The following is a 22,110-nucleotide window of genomic DNA, read 5'->3' on the forward strand; positions in this document are numbered from 1 at the left end:
CTCACATTGGAAAACTAGAGAAGAGGCTGATAAAAAAGTGAGTTCCAAAGGTGTAGAGTGGATAAAGGGAAACCACCGAGCAGGTGCCATCTCAGGAGCTGGTAGCAGTGGGACAGGTCACCATTCCTGGGAGTGAAGGGGGAAGAGGAGGGGTGGTGACCGTGGAACACAGTGCAGAATCTATTAGTGGTAAAACTTCCCTTTTACTTTGCTTAAAAACCATGAACATTGATAAAAATTCTCTAGCTTATATTTTAACCCCCCACTTGTAGAGATTAGTCGGCATCTATTAAATGACTAAGAACTTCGTTAGCTTTAATTAAGCATCAAATGAGGAATGAACTCAGTAATCAGGATGGTTGAAGTGGGAGCATGAAGAAAAGTGCATTGTGAGACTTATTTTAAAGGAGCCGTGAGTAAGTGCCAAACCCTTCCGCACACGGGATCTCACTGCCCTCCCCCTGCTCCCGGAGGTGGCGATTATATGTCCCTGCTTGGCTCAGGTTTGAAGCACACCCTGGCTGGGAGGCAGCTGGCACTGGCCCAGGCATGAATTCGTGCCTCCCCCTCTGGGCCCCACTTCCAGCAGGTCACCCGGGTCTGTGTTGTCACCTTGAAACATTCGAGAGAGTTGTGAGCTCCAGAAGGTGAGACGTGTGGGGCTGGGGGCAGGGAAGGCCAGCCCTGGAGGGTGGCTGGAGAGCTTTTGACAGCCCAGACCAGAGCCCAGGGTCCTATTCCTGACAACGTGAGCCCCCAGGCAGGCGCCGAGTGGATAAGAGTGTAGACAGTGAGGCCGGCCGTGATGCTTGCCAGCACCTGCAGATAGCAGGCAAATAATTGGCACATGTTTAAAAAAAAATTAAAAAGCTATTGGATGTGAGTATTTTCTAACAGCGTCTGGCGGGAGTGCCCGGGAGGAATTTAATCAGCAAGAGTTGTTTAAACGGGGCTTCGCACACAGGCCCTGGCGAGGCTCGTAATGAACTCCGTATCATGTGCCACTCCTGTCTGCTGGGGACATTCAATTTGTTAATTCTGCAGCTGGTGAGAGAGGTCAGATAGGAAAGTGACGATTGTTTTCTGACGTTCCAGCCCCTGCTCACATCTTTCTAATTAATCCTTTTAGGAGCCACGGGTAGATTAAGAAGGAGAAAAGGTGCGGGAAGCAAGCGTGAGAGAAATTGATGGAAAGACAGCGCTGCCCTTCTCTTCCCAAATGGGATGGGATGCTAGGAGTGGATGGTGGGGAGAGAAACAGCCCCGCTTGGCCTGCCGCCCACTGCTCTCTTCTCACTCAAAGGGAAATTAGATGCTACGAAGAGATGGAATCCTTGGGGCCTCAGATAGTCTCCTGTGGTGACTGTTTGAAACAAGGGTCACAGAAGGAAGGGCCCTTGGTCTCCATCACTAGGTCTTAGACGGACCACAGCCATCAGGGGCTGCAGAGGAGGACAGCCATGTCCAAACAGAGTGGACAGCCATGCAGGGTGGGAGTGTGACCTGCAGTTGAAGGACCACAGTCATTGGAATTTTGTAAGACTATCCCCTGGGCCTAGGGGGCCCGGTTAGGTGTCTCCATCCCACGTCCAGGTTGTTCTTGCCTGCCTGTGTTGAGAAGCTGCTAGTGTGCACTTGTCTTCTGTTTGTCCTTCCAGATCCATTTCCCCTCTTCTCCGCCCTGCTCTCTGCCTCGAAAGCAGAGCCCTGTGGACCGTCCATGGGCGCCCTGGTCCCTGGGAGGAGGAGCACAGGAGGTTGCCTCAGGCTGGCTGGGTCGGGCTGGAAGGCCTGTGGCTCACCAGCTCTCTTTAGAGGCTCTGCACCCTCTCTTCTGTTGCTGACAGCTGTGCTGCTCCCAGCCCGGGATCCTGAACTTCCCCTTCCCCACAACCCCCCCCATAGCTTTGTAATCCATGTCTCTATAAATATACACCCCTCAAGTTATCCTAATAGGGTCCTTCTCTCCCCACCCCAGGACACTGAGACTAGTGCCTGATAGGTAAGTCAAACCTGAGCTTGCATCTGACCTCTTTCTCCTGTAAGGACAAGAGAGAGTTACTTGCCTTTTCTAAGCCTAGGTTAACATCTGTAAAATGGGAACAGTGATACCCACCCACCGTGTTGTGAAACAACCTAAATCAAACACCTAGTAGTTGCTTTGTCAATCCCCATTTCTTTTCTTATAAAAATGTCAAGTTTAGGAGAACCACAAAGGAGCAAAGGGTATGAAATAAAAGATACTTGAATCAATACTTGATTGATAATAAAAGAACACTTGAATCATGATTAAACCCAAGATTTACATACTTCTGCCAGTGTGACTCCAGGCAGTTGGTCGATTTGACATAGGATTCCTGTCCTGGCTGAAGGAGAGCCTTGCTCAGAGCTGTCCATTCATAGCAGGCTTTGGGCGTGGAGCATGGATGTCCCCTCTCCAACCTATAGGCTCCTTGAGTCCTCAGTGCTTCCACTCATGCTGATACATGCATTCTGCAGACATTTGCTGGACCACCTCCTATGTGCCAGGCTCTGTGCTAGGTCCCAGGGAAGGAGAGGTGAATCAGACACAGCACCGGACCTCAAGATGCTCACAATGTTGGTCCTAAGTTGTTAACTTTGATTAAATGCCATCAAGCACAAAAGTGAGAATGATTAATTCTGCTGTGCGTGTGGGGTGTGTGTGTGTGTGTGTGTGTGTGTGTGTGTGTGTGTGTTAAGAGAGAAGGGTCTAGGAAGACTTTTCGAGGGCCTTAAAAGATGAGCTTCCCAGAGAATAGAGAAGAGCTCTGCAGGCAGAGGGAACAGCATGTGCAAAGGCTTGGAGGCAGGAGAGTACACAGGGATCCATGTTCCACAGTGGTTGGGGTACCCTCCAAGTCCCCAGAGCAGAGGGATCCTGCTGGAAACGAAGCCCAGCTTGGAAGCAGGGAGGACCTGAAAACCACTCTGAGAGATCTGGCTCTGATTTAGGAGACGAAGGAGAAGTAGCAAAAATTCTTCATCCTAAGCATTTTGGAACTCTGGCGTGAACTCTATGTGCACTTTTTATAATCAACTGCATTCTGACAGTAAGGCCCTATTCCACTGGATAGGCAGAAGATGGATTCACCGTCCTCACTGAGATTCCCCTTTCCCTGACTGCCCCCAGGATGATGCCCTGTCCCCAGAATCTTGCACTGAGACAAATCTCTAGGAGGCCCCACAAAGCCATCCCCTTGAAGTCTGTACACCTCCCCTGGTACGGCCATGGGGTGGGAGTGGATCCCACATCACTTGTGTAACTCGCTGGCCAGAAACCACACCTCAGTCTGGGAGTCAGCTTAGAGCCCTCTACCTCTCTCCCATCACCCTCCTCCTGGAGACACAGACTAATCTGCCATAAGCGTTTACAAAATACAGGAGGAATCATAGACTTTGAGCAGTTTTTGTTTATACTGTCCTGCAAAAATTCCCTAAGGCAAAGAAATGATAAGGGCCTGACAACTTGCTTGAGATGTGGGAGAAGGAAAATCCAGAGAGAGCAAACACAAATGAGCACATCCACGAAGTGGACATTTTGAAAGGCCTTTGATACTCATTACTAAGTAGAACACTCATTACTAAGTAGAACATTCTGAGGCCGTGTGTATTGAAATAATTTTCCAAATAATTTCATCCCCCAAGCACTTTTGGCAAAATCGGATAACTGAGACAATGGAAGGAATATTCAACTTGAAATTTAGAACACTTTCATAATAATCATACCCGAAATAGTCACTACTAGACAGTGAACTTCAGGGCAGAACTGCTGACTATAATGGTCAGAGGGTGATTTTCATCTCTGAGTTCTAGAACTGTAAGCAAATTACTTTAATCCCTTGAGCCCTTCTTCCCATCAGTAAAATAGGGCTCACCTTTCAGCATGGTGAGGACAGAGTCCGTAACAGGACCTGGCTGGGAGTAGGCATCAAATAAGTGCTAACTGGAGGGGTGGATGGATGGAAGGACTTATGGACAGCCAGACAGATGGACACCTAAGCCCTTTGATCTATGTTTTCAGTCACGACACTGCTGGAAACTCTGCATCTTGGAATAACATCTAAGCATTTTGTGAGCTCTTAGTTAAGTGTAACTCCTAAACTAGGATCTAAGCTGGGGTCTCTGTCTTGCCTATGCAGATTATTGCACATAAAAAGAAATACTGAGGGTGGAGAGAGAGGAGGTGGGGGTCAATTACCTCTTTATCAGGTGTAAGGACAGCACATTCTTCCATTCATTAGCACCCACTTGTGCCTGCCAAGAGAAAGCCAATCAGCTGCCATTTGCCTGGGGAACAAATAGAAGAGGTGACCCAGAGACAGAAGATTGGGCGCAGCAGTAGAGAGAGCCAAGGAAGAAGGCTGAGACCTGCTGACCTCCAGGAAGGGGCTAGCTCTCCTGGCCTCAGCGATACAAAGCTGTGACCCCCACCAGCCCTCGCAGGGTACTCCGAAAAAGCTGGCAAAGTATTCTGGTTCTTACTAATCATCATAAAGTTGCTTTTGAAGGCAATGAAGTACTTCTCTGAAGTGGCAGAGAAACAAATCTACCCAATGTACTGGTCGGGTAAGCAGTGTGATTGTTCTAAGCAAGGAGTCATCATCTCTGGGGCCCACAGGTGGATGAGTGAAGCAAGAGAAGTAACATGGGGGGGGAACCACTGGGATAAACAGTACAGCCTAAACACAGAAGCTTCCAGGCTATCAGGTTTGCAATTTTTAAATATAAGTCTGAAATTTGGGTATATATGTGAAATCTCCCAATTTTAAATGTGGACTAGGAACTCAAAGTTTATCGAGACACTGTGTAGGTCAAGTAAACACGTCTGAAGGCCATCAGTGGCCCTCAGACTGCCAGTGTCTCAATGGAATCCCAAATCCAGGCACGAGACAAGGGTGGTATGAGGGGTCAAAGCCAGAATCAATATCAAGAATCATAGTGGAGGATGGCAGGCACCTGGTAAAAAGAACAGCATGATCAGGAGCCAAGTTTAGAATTAGCAACGCACAGGAGGGAGTTGGTGTTGAGGTCTTGAGGGGAGACTTTGTGCGGGATGACTTAATTCTGGCAGATCCTACCTGGCAAGAAGCTGTGCCCACACTGCGTGTTTCCATTTCCGGTTACCCTGCAGCCGGAGACCAATTCACTGCACTGAGGATAAGAGGGCAATGGTAGTAATTATGGTGCAGTTACATCATTATAAACAATATAACGATGATCGTTTTTATGTATTTACATTTTACCGTTTTTCTATTTTCTGAAAATACATCTTCGGAAGTGAAATTATTATTGCATTTGACTTCTACTGTAAATTCATTTCCAAAAGAGCAGAATTCACTAAATACTTAACATTTCACATTTATTCACTTGTTGGGCTTCCTTACACTTTCCAGCTCTCTTGTAACTATTTCACTAGTGACTAGTTCTGGCCAATGGGCTTTGAGCAGAAATGACACACATCCAAGATACTTCAGGGAGGCTGTGGTTTCCACACCTCCTTTCCATCTGCCAAGTGATGCTAAAAACCATACATTGAGATAGTACTAGAGACCCCTGAGTCACCACATGGAGAAGAACCACAACAAACAGCCATTGGGCTTTGAGTAAGTGAGAAATCAGCTTTTGTGAAAAATCTCAGCCACTGAGATTTTCAAGTTACTTGTTAGAGCCACATGGTCTAATCCTCCTGATTAATATATACCACTTTATAATGCCATCAGTAACAAGTGTAAATATCATTTCTACTGTATCTCTAATATTTGGCATCACCATTAAAAACATTTATTTTAGCTTATTTAAGAGGTGAAGTATTATTTCTCACTTTTGTTTAATTTTGCATTTCTGAGATAATCTGTAAGGTTGAATACGTTTCATGTTTATTCATTTGTTATAATTCCTACTCTGCGAATTATCGATTACCATTTGATGTCGCCTAATACTGTTGATTTTAATGCTTTGATTATTTTTTAAAGTCTAGATGAGCCCTTTGTATGATAAACTGCCTTTGTCAATAAAACTGATTGAACATATTTTCCAGGGTGTTTTTTGGCTTTTTATTTTTTCATTTTAAGGGCAGTTAAAATTGTTTGAGTTAAGTCAGTCATACTTTTCACCTGTGAACTTTTTCTATTACTTTTAAACTTAAAAATTCTTCCTCCACAAAAGGTCTAATAAATATTTAACTCAAATTTTTAACTTTTTACAATATTTGAAAATAAATCCATCTTGAATTTATTTTGGCTCATAATAAAAAATGATGACCTAAATAGTACTTCATTACAAAATGCCAGTCAGTTATCCCACACGTTTATATGTAATGTTGGTCTTTTTTCCAAATTAATTTATAATGCCTATTTTGTCAAATATTTAATGTAAATATAAAAGGCTATTTCTCTGTTATCCTATTCCATTGTTGCATTTACTACTGAATCAGTGCCACAAAGTTTATTATAACTTCACAGTGTGATTTAATGCCGGGAAAAACTAACTGGCATCACCCTCTGCTCTCACGCTCACTTTTTTCAGAATCATCTTTCATATTCCTGGTTTAGCTCTTTTGTCACGTGAGATTTTGAATTATTTTTTGTCATGTTCCCTGCAAAATATCCTGTATATATACTTCATTGGAATTTTATGTTGGTGATCTGTTAATAGAGAAAGATGAAATATTTATGATACTTGATCTCTCATTTAAGAATATAGTACATCTTGCCATTTGCTTAAGTTATCTTTTCTACCTCTTCGTATCATTTTGTAATTCTATTCATAGAGACTAAAGTCTAAACAAATATACATTTAAAAAATGATATAAATAAAGCATATGCATTTGAAGGAGAGAGAATTTAAACAGTATGGGTGACCCTGCCCATTATCCTCTCGCTGAGCACATTCTGGAGAGAAATGGGGGATCAGCCTCAGATTCTGGCACTTTTCCTGATGCCATCTTCTCGAGGTGCTGGGTATTATGCTAGGTTTATGTTAACTATACAAGATTTTAGCTGAGAGCTCAGTTTGTGGTCTCACTTCTATGCCAAAGGTGGTTCCACTTGAGTTTCCAAGCACCTATGATAAAGTTTATTATGTAGTTTGTATTTTTTGTTTATTATGTAGTTTGTATTTTTTGTTTATTATGTAGTTTATATTTCTTTCGCTATCGTGAGACCTTTCATAATAAGATCTCGTCTCTTTTAAAAATCTTTACCTTTTCTTATTATAAGAGAAACAGTTGTTCTTTATAAAAAACTCACAAATACAGGTTATCAACAAGAAAATTAAATATTAGTAGAAAAATGGCATACTAGGAAGCTCCAGGCTCTCATTCCCCCATAGAAACACTTTTTGAAAACAACTAGTGAGCAGCCAAAGTAACTTTATAGGAGCTCTGGAAAACAGTCAAAGGTCGACAGCAACCAAACAAATCTCCAATCAAGAAAATCCATATTCAAAATGGTAGGAAATTTTGTGACATGTTTGCTGATCCTTGTCCCATTCCTCCCCCTGCCCCGCCCCCAGTATGGAACACTCTTGGACTGAAGGAGGTATTAACCCAGCTCCCATTTTCCTCCCTTGAACCAGAGGGAGCAAAGCAGACTTGATTTGCCATGTTAGAACTTGTCTGGGAGCTTCCCGAAGGACTGGTCTCTGTTCTGCCTAACTTGCAGCTTAGTGGGGAAAAGTGGCATAGCTTGCATCTCGGGCTGGGAAAAATAGCACAAAGCAGTGGGCACAGTTCATAAAAGTTGCAGGTACCTGAGCAAGAGTTTGCAAACAGAGGCATACAATAAAACATTTAAGGTCCTGGGTTGCCTGGGTGGCTCAGTCAGTTAAGTGTCTGCCTTCAGCTCAGGTCATGATCCCAGGGTCCTCTGCAGGGAGCCTGCTTCTCCCCCTCCCTCTACCTGCCGCTCTGCCTACTGGTACTCTTTCTCTCTCTGTCAAACAAACAAATAAATAAAATCTTGTTTTAAAAAAGAAAAAACATTTAAGGTCTTGAGGAGAAGCTGAGGTGAAGCTCTTTGGGAAAGTAAGATGTTCAAAAATACTCAATTCCCTGTATCTACAGGGGAATTCAAAAAGCCACACACAGGTCCAGATAAAACATGTGTTCAGAAAAGATTTGTAAAGATCTTAAGCCTTCACCTTGGGTTGATTCTAAGACTCAAAATATGTCCTGCTAGTAAGTAGAGGAATGACCAAGCACATAGCCAATCTGTAAAGACTGGGAGAAGTGACTATTTTATTTTTATTTTTTTAAGATTTTATTTTTAAGTAATCTCTATACCTAATGTGAGGCCCAAACTCATAGCCCAGAAATTAAGAGTTGCATGCTCTACCAACTGAGCCAGCCAGGTGCCCCAGTGACTATTTTTCAAATACCCAATTTCCTACAAAAAATAAATTAAATAAAAATAAAGTGTACAAAGAAGTAGAAAAACATGTCCCATTCAAAGAAACAAAATATATCTCCAGAAACTATCCCTGAGGAAACACAGACATTAGACTTCTAGACAAAGACTTTTTAAAAAATTATCTTTAAGTATCCTCAAAGAGCTAAAACACAAAGCACCAAGAACCAAAGGAAATTTTAAAAATGATACTTGAATAAAATGAGAATTTCAACAAAGAAATCAATAGCAGAAGGAAAACTGGAAAATTCACAAATGTATGGGAATTAAAAATACACTCCTAAACAACAAATGGGTCAAAGAAAAAACCATAAGGGAAATTAGAAAAAACCTTGAGACAAATTAAAATGAAACACACATACTAAAACTTACGGAATGTAGTAAAAACTGGAGAGAAACTTATACTTGCAAATGCTTACAGGAGGAAAGAAGAAAAATCCACAGTCTTGCCTTCCCTAAAGAACTAGGGGGGAAAAAAACTAACCCAAAAGCTAGCAGAAGAAAAGAAATAGTAAAGATTAGAGGAGCGATAAATAAAATAAAGAATAGAAAAGCAATAGAGAAAATGAACAAAAGCAAAATTTGTTGGCTCTTTGAAAATATCAGTAAAATTGACAAACCATTAGCTACACTAAGAAAAAGAGAGAAGACTCAAATTACTAAAATCAGAATGGGAGACGGGACATGACTACTGATGTCGCATAAATAAAATAGACTGTAAGCAAAATATGAACAACTGTATGCTAACACACTGGATAACCTAGATGAAATGGACAAATCCCTACCAGGAATGAATCATGAAGAAAGGGTTGGCAATTCCACCACTCATGATCATTCTGATGTCTACATCCCCAGATGGATGAATGGACAGGCAGGAGCAAAGATGGAATCTTCTACATGGAACTGCTTTTTATCAGACCTCTCCAATTAACAACACTTATGAACATCTCCAATTAACAACACTTTGTGGTTACAATTTACTATCTACAACTGCACTATCCAACACAGTAGCCACTAGACAACTGTGGCGATTTACATGTTAATTTAAACTAAGCAAAGTTAAACAAAATTAGAAATGCAGTTTGTCAGTATATCAGCTTCCTATAACTATAACAAATTACCACAAATTTAGCAGCTTAAAACCACACATGCTTAATATCTTACAGTTCTGGGACAGAAGCTCAAAATGGCCCACACTGGACTAAACTTAAGGGATAAGTGGGGCCACATTCCTTCTGGAAGCTCTAAGGGAGAACTGTCTCCTTTCCTTTTCCAGCTAATAGAGGCAGGCTCACATTCTTCGGCTCGTGGTCCCTTCCTCCATCCTCAAAGCTAGCAGCGTAACACCTTCAGAGCTCTCTCTCTGGCTCTGACTCCTCTGCCTTCTTCTTATAAGGCTTCTGGGGCTACTTTGGGCCTGTCCAGATAATCCAGGATAATCTCCCCATCTCAAGATCCCTAACTCAATCATGTCTACAAAACTCTTTTGTCATGCCATGAAACACAGTCACGGTTTTGGCGATTAGGAAGTGGCCATCTTGGGGGGGGGGTGTACTGGGGGCAGACTGCCTACCACGCTCCCAAGTTTGCAGTAGCCACACATATTGGATGGCACGGATCACAGAACATTTCCATCATCCCAGGATGTTCCACTGGACAACACTGATGGAGAGTTAAGAATCTTTAACTAGTTACTTAACTTCTTTGTGCCTCGTTTCCTCCTCTGCAGAATGTATAGAATAACAGGACTCAGCGTAGGGCTGTTGTAACAGCAGAGGAATTAATTGTGTTAGGCCTCACACGGTACTTACTATGTTCCAGGCACTGCTCCAAGCACTTTACATACTTTACGTTATGTAATCTCCACAACAACCCTATGAAGCAGATAAATGATTATTATTTCCATGTTACAGATAAGGCAACTGAGACGCAAGAGGTCAAGTACCTTGCACAAGACCACGCAGCCAGCAGGAGGCAGCACGTTGCAGTGTGTCGTATGCTTCCCATTACATGGAGTTGGACATCGAATCTGCCGAAAGACCCTGCAAGGTAAATCCCATTACAGACAGAAACACCGAGACTTGGCTGAATAACTGAATCGGCTACATAACTTGCTGAAGGTCATGCACAGAGTGTGCATTTGTGCTAAGACGCAAACTCATTGCTCTTTCCACCTCACCTCTGGACAGGCAGAGATACTGGCACTAAGGGCAAGGGAGGTTCCTATATCTCACAGAAGAAAATAAAAACTGTGCCCCTGGAAGATATAAAAGCCATCCCAGCTTCCCACACGGGCTGACAGTAAGGCAGGGGTGAGCACCAAGGCCAGGGGGCTATGGGGGGGGGCACTGTAGCTCATGTTTCTGAGCCCAGAATGGGGAGCACAACTAAGCCTCCTCACCAGGATGAAAAAGGACAATGGGAAGAGACCAAAATTGGAGGGTGAAAACGATTTCAGAGGCTTTAATAAAAACATGGACTTTGAAGTTAGGAAAGAGAACAGCTCTATAACAGCCAAATCAAGACCCACAGATTGAATACAGGGCAAGAGTGATCGGAGGAGCCCTGATTAAAGAGCAGCTTGGCTGTCTGCTGGAGGCTTCGTGGGAGGCCAGCCCTCCCTCTGGCTCTCCCCTATGATGCCCTCCCCCAACATTCAGGGACATGCTCTCACCATGATGGATGGTTCGAATAAGCCTGGAAAGAGAGCTCTGCATGAAAGTAGAGCTCGGGCAGTCCACAGGACAAAACCTCCATGTGACTTGCAAAACAATAGCAATAACGTGTTTTCTCATGCAGAAATCATTTGTGTAGCACTTACTCTAGGCCAAGCCTTTCCTGAGCCCTTCTTAGCCCACCGCTTCCTAACTTACCCCTGCCTCCTCTCTCCATGCTTCTCCTGCCCATCCTGAGCTCTGGCCACCCAAATTCCACCAAGCCCATGCTCTCTCTTCTATCTGAAACACCCTCCCCTACCCTGTCTGGAAAACTCCTACCCAGACTTCAAAACCTCAGCTCGCAATGACCCCCCCCCCCCCCCCGAGAGCCATTTCTGAGCCACAAGCCTTCCTCTGTGCCTCGCCCCAGCCTTGGACAATTCTGCATTTTTCTATTTTTATATTTAGGTTGTATTATACTGTATCGACCTGTTCCCACCAGACCTGCAGCTCCTTGACTATGAAAGCTGCATCCTATTCATCTTTGGATTGTCAGGGCCGAACACGGGGCCTGGCTCTGTGCATTGGTCAAGTGAATGGGGAATACAAAGGTAAGATGCAGTTTTAGTCTGGCAGAGGAGGTATGAGATGCATACAAGTAACCATACCATAGTGCAAAGTTCGCTGAAAATATGAATGAGCTACCTAGAGAACTATGGGGTTCTGGAGGATGAGCCAATTATCCAAGCCTAGAAGATAAGCAAAGGATACTTGCGAATGAAGCCACAGAGGTGGAGCAGAATTTCCTTAAGCATTTCAGCTGTCTAGCACTTTGGGGGATGTTAGGATCTCCATTTGCCTGCTTATAGTACCAGGAAGGGAATGGCTTGACAGCCAGGATGTACACGTCCTTTCAGAAAGGCCGGTCATGTTGGAGTCTGGGGAAGAAGGCAGCCTAGTGCTGGAAGAGAAGGAACGGATGCCATTTAAGGGCTTCTTTCTCTTTCTGCCCTGGCATTGTTTTCTTCCTCCCCCATCTTCTCTGTTCAGGTGAGGCAAAGCAATGCAGTGTTAAAAACTAAGCCTCTGGAAACTGAATTCGAAGCCAGTTTTTGTCACATATGGCCCATGGCCGTATTCTATTTGGGACTCATCTGGAAGCAAGATATAAATGGCTACCCCAAAGATATTGCAGGAATGAACTGGAACAGACATGCCATATCAGTCAGGGCTCCAAGCAGGAAGCAGAAGCCACTCTAGCCAGAGAGACTGAAAACAGGGAATTATGTGAGGACAAAAGCAGCAGGAGGCCTACAGCCCAGGCCTTGGGGAGTTTCTCCAGGAACACACAAAACAGGCCCACCAATGATGCAGTTAAGAATGTGAGGAATCAGCAGCCCCACCACCAGAACGACCAAGTTCAGACACACTAGCAGCTTCGAGGCTACAGGCCAACCCAAGGCCTCTCTTGATGTGAATTCATCTACACAAGGGTAGGAGTGACCCAGACTGAAGTTGGGGGAGCCCACGATGACAGGGCTTGGGGCAGGTGACAGTGAGGACCCACAGAACTGTGTGTGAGCCCTGTGGATACAGGCCCTTTAAGTAGGGGCCCGAGTGGGATAAGGGGCCACAAGGAGCTTTGGTCAGTGACAAAGTGTGGCTCCAAACAGGGGAGCAGGGCGATCCTCTCCTACCAGTACAGAACCCAAGGAGGACTCCAGGGCACACAGCTCAAATACAGCACCTTGAGGGGAGCAGCTTTTGGAGCCCAAGGAAACAGGGTCTGTGCACAAACATTAGTGTCCTTATGGGGGCTCCTGTAGCAGCGGTAGAGACATGGCCCCACTCTCTGTGGCTTCGTGGGCAGCAGGCGTCATGAAACACATGAAACAGAACAGGAGAGAAGAACTCTCCTCGGGCACTGCCAAGGTCAAAGCCAGATTAAGATTTTCGGAGGCCTCTGCTTTGACATGTCTGTGGCCTTCTCACCTGTGTAAATTAAGCTAAAGGCAACATGAAACAATACGGATTTACGTGTCCAGAGCTGGTCATTTTTGTGTTGATGACCCATTGGAGGCTTTTCCTACAATATTAAAATCTGTCCCACCTTCCCACCCCTGCCCCATAAAAACGCAAGAGCAGCAACAACTGGTCACTCCAAGAACATGCTTGATTGATTCAGAGAATAAACCAGACAGGACTTTGACACACAGGTGTGGAGGGCCTGTGTGCAGCAAAAGCAAGGGGCCGAGGAGATTTGGGCTTATTAAAATTGTAGAAAATCTATAAAAAACCCACAGAGGAAAAGGACCTGGGGAATCCCTGGATTAAATGGTGTTGAAATATTATCTGTGAGAGTCCAGAATTTTTAAGAGGCAGTATTTTCCCACCTCAGGAATCAAAGGAGGAGCAATTCAAGACTCTGAGCTGGAATTATCTCCTCTCCTGTGAACCTCTCCAGATGCCCCCACAAATCCTTCAAAAGTCAAGTTAAAAGATGAGGCTTTGACGTCACAGGCATACGGCACGGGGCAGCAGGAAATGGACCCATGGGGCGACGCCCACCTGCCTTGCTCCCAACCCCCTCAACACGGCTTTGCACATCCCATTAAGGTCTGGATTCTGGAGATAGCCCTCAGCAAGGAGCCACACAGATGAAGACCCTGTTCCCTTCAGTGAGGTGATAACAGGAGACACCTGAAAAGATGTCTCCAGCAGGAAAACAAGCCTTCCTTCCATTCTGCAACCTTTTTTCCGTCCTCCCTTTTTCCTCTTCTCCTCCTTTCCCTCCTCCCATCCCTCTCTGCCTCCCCCTGCTTTCCTTTTCTTCTTTTCTTCTTTCCTTCTATTCTTCCTTCCACCATCCATCCATTTATTCAACAAGCATTTATTATGCACCTACTATGCCCCAGAAATGCTATAGGCCCCGGCCATACAAGACGGAATAAGACAAAATCTACACCTTCACCAAGCTTGCATTCTAGTCAGGGAGCCATAGCAGAAATAAATCAGTGTGTGAAGTCATGTTGGGTAGTGATGAGTGATGTCAAGAAAAATAAAGCAAGGTCTTACGGATGGAAAGGGGCACAGGGGACACTCCTTCAGATGATGGGATCAGGAAAGACTTCTCCAAGAAGACACGGCAGGGCAGCAAGAGCAAAGGCTCTGAGGCATGGGAGTACTAGCCATTACTGAGGAGCAGAAAAGTGGTCACTATTGCTGGAGCCAAGTGAGCCAAAAGGAATATGGAATTGGATCCTTGGGACCTTATACACTATGGCAAGGGTTGGGCTTTTATTCCAAGGGTTATGAAAGCCCTGGGCGGTGTGAACAGGACAATGAGATGACCTGCCTCTTGTTTAAAAAAAAAATCTATTCTGTACACATGTGACATATTTAGAGGGAAGAGTATGGATGCTACTACTTACTCAACTTCCTGAGAAATTCATCACAAGATAAGATGGGCTGTGGGATGCCTAGAGAGACAGGTAGATGGATAGATCTGTGATCAAGCCAGTGTAGTAATGGGTTCATGGCTGAATCTAGGGATGGGCATACGGATGTTCGCTGTAAAATTCATTCTTTTTACATGTTGGGGTTTTCATAATAAAATGTTTAAAAGAGGCTCACTCTAGCTGCTGAGTGGAGGGAGGGCAAAGGAAGAAGCTGGGAGATGAGTGAGGGGCTTCCTGCCAGGCCCTGGCTGTAGATGGTAAAACCCTGGACCAGGGTGGTGGCAGGAAAGGAGGGAGAGCACTCCAAATTAATGAGCAGCAGGGATTGTGTTGGAAAGGGCAGGTAGAGGACAGCAGGGCATCAGGAATGAGCAGAATGAGTTGTGAGCGGAGCAGGGCTGCAGTTAGTCTATGTTAGAATCCTGCCTCTCCCACTTGCTGTGTGGCCTTGAGCAAGTTATCTGATCTCTCTGAGCCTCTGTTTCCTTGAGAGGAACATGAGGAGGACAGAATTTGCCATCCAGTGTCCTTTTCTATAACATGACTCACATAAATTGCCAAAATGCAGGTCAGAAACATAGTAGATGCTTCATAAATGTCAGTTCTCCCGAAAAGGGGACGTAAGGAGCACTTGCACATAATTGGTGACAGGAATAACCACTTGGAACACAAACTCTGCTACTTTGAAACAGTAGATGAGCAATGTCCACTAATACTGCACTAACATATGGAATGAGATCTGAAACTGCCATGCAAAGTATTTTTATAATTAAAAAATCCTCAGGGTGATAGCACAGGAGACCTTAGGAAGAAATAAAGAAAGTGAGTGAAGTTCCTTTTAACGTAAGGAGGGCTGCTGCACATTTTCAAGCAGAAAGGGCCAGCATGCAACATTTAAGTCCAACTCTCAGTCCGTTTGAACAAACTTGCTTCCCCTAGTGTATCTGACTATCTGACAACGACATAAATAAAAAGTGGGAGCAGACTGAAATCCAGAGCTCGCCGTCATAGACTCAAGCCTTTGTGATCTCCCTACTTTCCTCTATCTTTAAACTTTTAAATTTTGGCTAAACCCCGGAATAAAAAATGCCAAAATGCTATGGACAGGACATTCTTTTATAAGGGTACTGGAAAGTCCATACAAGATGTCCAGTAAATTGACATTTCTGTGCCAAAACGGCTGAATCAATTGATTACTCCCAGAGAAAACATTTTGTCCAATTCTTTCTCTCCTCCTCTCACTCCCTAACTCTTCCCCTTCCCCCAAATCCCCCTGGAATTGCCTCACTCTCCTGGAACCTCTGACTCAGCTGTATAAATAACAGGAAAAATAATTAGAAGTCAGAAGGTCAAATGCTCCAAATGCCCATTGGACAATTTGCTCTTTTCCCACCAGGACTTGGCGTCTTGGTTTCCTTATGGGAGCAGTTTTTGTGAGTCCAAGTCATTCAGGTAGTGAAAAAATGGTCCAAGAGTGGGGTTTCAGGTCTGGTAGGAATCCGGGCCCGAATTCACACCAGAGGAATGCTGTGGGTCAGTGCTGCTCGTCTGCTATGTCATCAAATAGCCAGATAATCCTGCAGTCTTCTGTGGCATACTAATTGAGATGTTTGCCCTACCTGGCCAGGGCAACTTCGTATTTAGTGAGTTAGGATGTGTTTGATGACTTCAAAACTCAGTAATCAGAGCAAGAATGTGTATAATATGCTTTACCTATATTAAGTCATTTACTCATCACAATAACCCCATAAAGTAGATACTACTGTCATCCCTTTTATGGAGATGAAGAAACTGAGACACAGAAAGGGTAAGTGACTAGCCCAAGGTCACACAGATGGTAAGTGAGAGGATCAGGATTTGGACATGGGCAGGGTTAGAGGTGGTGTTCTCATTTCCAGGAGAGCAACCTGGATTCCAAGTGCATCAGCCTAAAGGCAGAGTGGACTGTGGACCTCCCAGCTGCAGCAGCCCCAAGAGTGGTCAGGTTCCCTTGGCAATGAGACCCAGAAGGGTCCAGCTCCCCAGCACTGGGGTGCAGAGGGTCTCCAGCAACCTGCCCTTGGGCAGCAGCTTAGGCAACCAGCTGACGTCCATCTCAGAGGGGCATCTCTGTTTACTGGGCATGGCAGAAGGCAATGACCAGAACTGAGTCTCAGAACATGTGCAGCACGCCTTGAGGTTTCCAAGAAATAATGGGGGTTAGGGAAGGAAAGTCTTCGAAAGATTAGAACACTTGCAGATAAGTTGGTAGAGCTCGTAGCCTTTAAAAGGCCAGCTTAATGCAACCACCTCTGTACTCGTTGGCTTGTGAAGCCTGATAGTCAGGACATGCACATTTTAAAACTGGAGAATTCTGCCTCTGGTATTAAGTATGTGCTGAAAATATAGATGGCAAAAATCCATGTCTCTGGATTGTATCACGGGATTGTTTCAACCCCCATAATTGCCTACATGATACAACCGAAGAATGGCTTTAAAAACACTATGAAAAAGAAAGTGTCATGAACACCTTCTTCTAGGGACCCCTCCAGGTATCCCGCCATGTAGTGCTCCTAAGCTCCACAGCATTCTTGGTCCCACTTAATTCTGCCTTTGGCTCTTGCTCCTCATCTTCCCTCCCTGAATGAATGATCAATTTGGGGCCGTGTACCCCAGCTCCTTACTCTGCACTCAGTGTGTGCACCACAACTATGGGCAAGACTCTCCTGGCCCTTCCTGCAGCCCAGCGGGCCCACCACATGCCTGGGTCCCTATCCTTCAGGGAAGGAGAATGCGATACAAAGACCTAGATCTTCATTCAGCATTTTAGAACTAATCTTGTGCAGTGACCTTGCAAATGCCAAAGCCTGCCCACCCCACCCCCATCCTATCCCCTGCAACTGGCTGGGGAAGCTGCCTGAAGACTCGGGAAGAAGTCTGTGTTGGTTCTAGTTGAATAACAGAGACTGAAATAAGGGAGTGGACCTGTCTTTCTATGCTGCTTTCCACTTGCCCAAACACTAGCTCACGAGGCTCCTTTGAGGACTTGATTTAATGCCTCTGCTTTACAACACAGAACATGGAGATTCACAAAGTCTACCTAACAGGCCAGAGACTGAGCCACGGAATTAGAATTCAAGTCTCTTCACCACTCTTAACAGCCATGTTTCTTTCTCACTCTCTTCCCCTGGGATTTGGCTAAAGGGCTTGAAGCCGGCCTCGGCAGATAACCAGCTGGAAGGGTGTTTGCTATGACAAAGCCTGCCTGGGGAGGCCGATCCCACAGATCAGTGGAGGCTCTGCACACCTGGGTATCTGCAGATCTTGTCTCATGTTGGAACCCGGGGACAGGGCAAGACCACTTTATTCTGGTCCCTTGATGCTTCTGTTTCGCTTTGGCATCAACCATCAGCCTGTTCTCTTAAGCATTTGTATCTCATCCTTCACGGACTCACCTTCAGTAACAGAGTCCTCTAGAATATAGTATCTAGTGATGAGTTACAAACAGGACATTGTTTTTTAAACCTTTATGAACAGCATCACAAATTATTAATGCTTTTACCAGATGAAGTAAATTCATATCAGCTACTATGATAGTATGATGAATGCTGAATAACTTACAGTCAAATACAGTCTCTTACTTCCTAAGCTCCGATAACTATACAGTAAAATTGACTGTCTCAGACCCTAATCTCTGCAAACATTGAAGAACCCAGTGTTGCCAACACTCTACTATGAGGGGAAACCATTGTTGGTTTGAGATTGGATCCAAATAGATGGATCCTTGGTGAGATTGGATCCAAATAGATGATTTTCCTTGCTGTGCAGACTGGCCTTGCAGTTTTCTCCCCCCTGGAGACCAGAAAACATCCACAAAGTAAACACAAAGCCTTGACATTTTTTATAAATAGTTGCTTTGCCTGTCTAGATCTAATTTTCTGCCCATCCCCTGAAGTCTGAATAAGTATCTTCTTACCTTGACCTCATACCTCCTCCCCACGGCGGCCAGCAGCTTTCAGGGTGCAACTCCCCAGTGAAAGGATGCTTCAGCTCCCTTCGCTGCCACACTGCATTAGCACTTCGCATTAGGGAGTTCAGGCAGCCAGCACCTGCAGGGGTGCGTGAAAACCCTGTACCCACAACCCCTTGGCATCGGGGGATAGATGCCAGACAGCTTGCACAGCAGGCCCTCGGGGACAAGTATGGTGCTGCTAGTGACTTTGAGAGAGCTAGGCCTTCAACCTGCACCCTGGGAGGAGAGGCCCCAGCATGCGGTAGCTCACATTAGCGGGGTCTGCTGTCTCAGCTCTCCTAGACTTTCCCTTGCAGGCCAGGTGATCGGCCCTGATGCAGAATCTTCCAGCATTTGAACCACAGCCCAGCCACAGTGCTGAACCACGTGGCTAAGAGAAAACATACTGAAAATTTCTGCTATAAATTATATACATATCTCTCAAGTTTCTGGCTCTAAACTCTGATCATCATCATCATCTTTAAAAAGTACATCATGTGACTGTGCATTAGAAAGGCCAGGCATCTGCACAATAGATCTGACTTTGAACTCTAATTTTTTTTTCCATTACACTAATTTAATTTTCTTTAAAGGACTAAAGGGCTCTGTTAAATCTAGATTAAAAGGAATTCCTATCTCACCATCTGTAATAGCTGTGTTACTTAGCCCACGGTTCATTTTGTACTTTTTTTGGTGTTTCTAGACACTTAATTGGTGCAAACATCTTCTTATTTTCCTATAAAACTGCCTAATAATGAAAGATCAGTTTAGATTTTTCTTTTGGCAAATATCTTTTGAGTTGTGAGACATTTCGTTTGTAATTTTGCAATACTCCCTCCTGACACCTCATCTCAAAATGAAATATATTTCTTCATCTGTAAAAGAGGGGTAATCATACTGACCTCAGATGGAACTTGGGAGAACTCAATGAGATCATGTACATGCATCACCTCCCTAAGACGGGCACATAAGAGGTTCTCCTGCCTTGGGGCGCCTGGGTGGCTCAGTCGTTAAGCGTCTGCCTTCAGCTCAGGGCGTGATCCTGGAGTTCTGGGATCGAGCCGCATGTCAGGCTCTTCCACTGGGAGCCTGCTTCTTTCTCTCCCACTCCTCCTGCTTGTGTTCCCTCTCTCGCTGGCTGTCTCTCTCTCTCTCTCTGTCAAATGAATGAATAAAATCTAAAAAAAAAAAAAAAAAAGAGGTTCTCCTGCCTTGACTACTTTCCATAATAAGGGCATATCACATAGCCTCCCTCAATTTCTCCTGAATCACGTGGGGATAAAGGAGAAGGCAGAAACTCACAGTCCTACCAAAAACGAAGGCTGACAGTGGCCGAGCGCTCCTGAATCACGATACCGGGATTTGGACTGCCAAGTGTATCCATCAACTGCCCACTGGGTGCAGATGAGGTAAGGAGACTCCACCCTCGCCCAAAGGAACGGAAATCTAGCTCAAGGCAAATGCATGCCACATGTTTGATATGAAACACTAAGGCTGGCTAGATTTTCCTGTGGTTAAGGGTGAGTACATTTGAAAATAGATTATGGGAAATAATAAAAAAAAATATTTGAGACCAAGGAAAAGGAAAGGTAATACAGAACACGAAGAGGAAGAGCATACCTCTAAAAAGAATCGACTACCTGAAGAAGAGGAAATTTTTCAGTGAGTGCTTGATCTCTTTCAAGCGGATGTCATGGTATCCATCTGTAAGAAACAGAAAACTAAATTAGGAAGACATGGGCTGAGATAAAAAGACAAGATGAAAACTAAACAGAAAGATAATAGAGAAAAGAATGGAAACCCAGAATGCAATGACAGAGTTAAAATGCTCATTGCAGGCAGCAGAGAGTGAAACTGGCACCTGCCGCCGAGAGGACCACTGTGTGAAGGACGGACGTGAGAAACTCCCCCAGCAGTGAGGACCAGGGAAGAGAGGGGATAAGGAAGAAAGAGATGAGAAATACAGAGGACAGAAAATGGATAATCAATGCCGTGGATGTCTAAGGTAGAAGATTACAACATTTTCATTAAGACACAGTTTTTAGGGGCGCCTGGGTGGTTCAGTCAGTTGAGTGTCTGTCTTCGGCTCAGGTCATGATCTCAGGGTCCTGGGATCGAGCCCCACGTCAGGCTCCTTAGCCATTTGGATAATGTGCTGTAGGTTGATTCTGAAAACGAGCATGAAACTGGCCCTGCTAAAGGTCCCTCTTCCTTTCATTAATAAGTATTGTGTTTCTGACACCACGATCCTTCACTTTGTTCAGAATGTTTATTGCATTTGATGACCGTGGGTGCCATTCCGTTCTGTCACTTCCTAACACCATGAAAACATTTTACATACTTGGAACACTTTGTCAGAACTGTTGAAATAAACGCTTAAAAGCAGCTTTGAGCAGGACGACAGATGACCCGAGGCTGGTTGCCTCAGACCTGAAGTCATTTTGAATCTTTAAAAGTTGGTTCTTTAATTAACTGAATCATTGGTCTAATAGATAAAGATCCAGAGCAGATACCTATCAAGCCCCTCTTCATATCATCTTCCTTCAAGAACCTGTGAATTTCCTATAATGAGTGTGCTTAAAAATCAAATTGCAAAATGATCTTGATTATATTTAAAAATGCATAGAAAAAAAAGGCTGTCAGGACATATGCCAATAAATTAAGTGATTATCCGTGGGTGATAAGATATTAGAAAATTTTTTTCATACATTTTCCAAACCATATATACAATATGCCTTTACCTTTATAACGGGGGGGGGGGGACAGTCTCTTAACAACAACTTGTACAATTTGTATTTATCATCTGATTACAACTATGTAAAAATATTATGTAATTCAAAAGGATTCGAAGTAAGTACACTAATGTATTACAGGGATTGTTTCTACATGGTATCAAATGGTTTAAATTCTTTTTCTTCCTTGGTTATTTCTATATTTTCAAAACTTTCCCTAATTAGCAGATAAATATTGTCACCAATAATAACAATAAATTATAGAAATTTAACACATATGTCTCCCTCCCTTCTCCTGGTTGAGAACATCAAGAATGAAAAAGATGTGAGGGAGCTGCACTTTTCAGGGCCCCATAGAGACCATGCCCAAGGGGCCAGAAAACCTCAGGCTGCCTTCCTCCACCAGGTCTGAGCTGTCACTTATCCAATCCAGGGGCCCCTCACCCTGTGTTCTCCTTTGAGGTCGGGATAGAGTCCTGGGGTCTCTTGACAACCAATCCCACTAAGCAACCTTGAAGAATTCACGCACCATGACAGCCTTCGTCTGAGGCCCCCAGAAGGAGCCCCGCTTAGCTCTAAGTGGGAGCCTCTCCCCTCCACCGAGGTCACAGGGGCTTGTGCTGGTGGCTGCGGTGTGTTTTCCTAAGCTGGGAAAAGCACCTCACAGACAGAAAGGTGAAATGTGAGCTAAAAATAGAGTGAGGCTAGCCCAGGCCACGGGGGCTAAGGCAGTGAACAGAGGCAGACACAACAGAAGGGCTGACTGAGCTGAGGACAGACAGCCCCCGGCAGCCTCTCACATCTGCTCTAAATCAGGCCCTGTTTTCCACGGCTCCCACTGCTGCT

General features: G+C 44.6%; 1 long non-coding RNA gene across 1 annotated transcript in view; it reads right to left on the reverse strand.

Moving 5' to 3' along the window:
- Positions 1-20,239, reverse strand: part of LOC113266467 (uncharacterized) — a 34,571-nt gene extending 14,332 nt beyond the window's left edge. Inside the window, exons 1-5 of the long non-coding RNA XR_007188109.2 lie at positions 20,153-20,239; positions 10,372-10,468; positions 5,100-5,172; positions 4,220-4,275; positions 2,311-2,537 (exon numbers count right to left, since the gene is read on the reverse strand). This is a non-coding gene — a long non-coding RNA (uncharacterized LOC113266467). The remainder of the gene's footprint in view (positions 1-2,310; positions 2,538-4,219; positions 4,276-5,099; positions 5,173-10,371; positions 10,469-20,152) is intronic.
- Between the last annotated feature and the right edge of the window lie 1,871 nt (positions 20,240-22,110).

This window comes from Ursus arctos, unplaced genomic scaffold, assembly GCF_023065955.2.
Source record: "Ursus arctos isolate Adak ecotype North America unplaced genomic scaffold, UrsArc2.0 scaffold_3, whole genome shotgun sequence".
NCBI lineage: Eukaryota > Metazoa > Chordata > Mammalia > Carnivora > Ursidae > Ursus > Ursus arctos.